The sequence below is a fragment of the Parasteatoda tepidariorum genome, chromosome X1, assembly GCF_043381705.1.
Source record: "Parasteatoda tepidariorum isolate YZ-2023 chromosome X1, CAS_Ptep_4.0, whole genome shotgun sequence".
Lineage (NCBI taxonomy): Eukaryota > Metazoa > Arthropoda > Arachnida > Araneae > Theridiidae > Parasteatoda > Parasteatoda tepidariorum.
In genome coordinates, this window is record NC_092214.1 from 78,045 (window position 1) to 78,494 (window position 450).

Consider the following 450-nt stretch of genomic DNA (forward strand, 5'->3'; position numbering starts at 1 on the left):
GACAAGTAACTAAGACTAACTAATCATATTCAAAAATTAAGCAAATTTTCAGACATATATTTGCTACCACTTTTTTGCTTTTACTAGATTTTCTGTTAAAGGGCTTTTTCGTAAACTGGTTTGCTTTTATAGTGGTCTGATTGGACTACCTATAACAGGGATGGGGAAACTACGGCCCGCGGGCCAACTGTGGCCCGCCGGAGGATTTTATCCGGCCCGCGGATAGAATTTTTATTTGCCGATCAGCGGCAAATATAAACAATATACATCCATTTTATTGTCGACTATGTTTAAAATTATTTCTGTTTTTCCTTTTTTAACAAAGTACTGATGACATTTTTACTTTCTCTATTTTTGTTCTACAAAACATAAATTGATGGAAATAGTTAGCACAGACAGCTTCTATTGGTAAAATGTTGAAAGCAGAAGTTCTTTATAGAATAGCCGTAG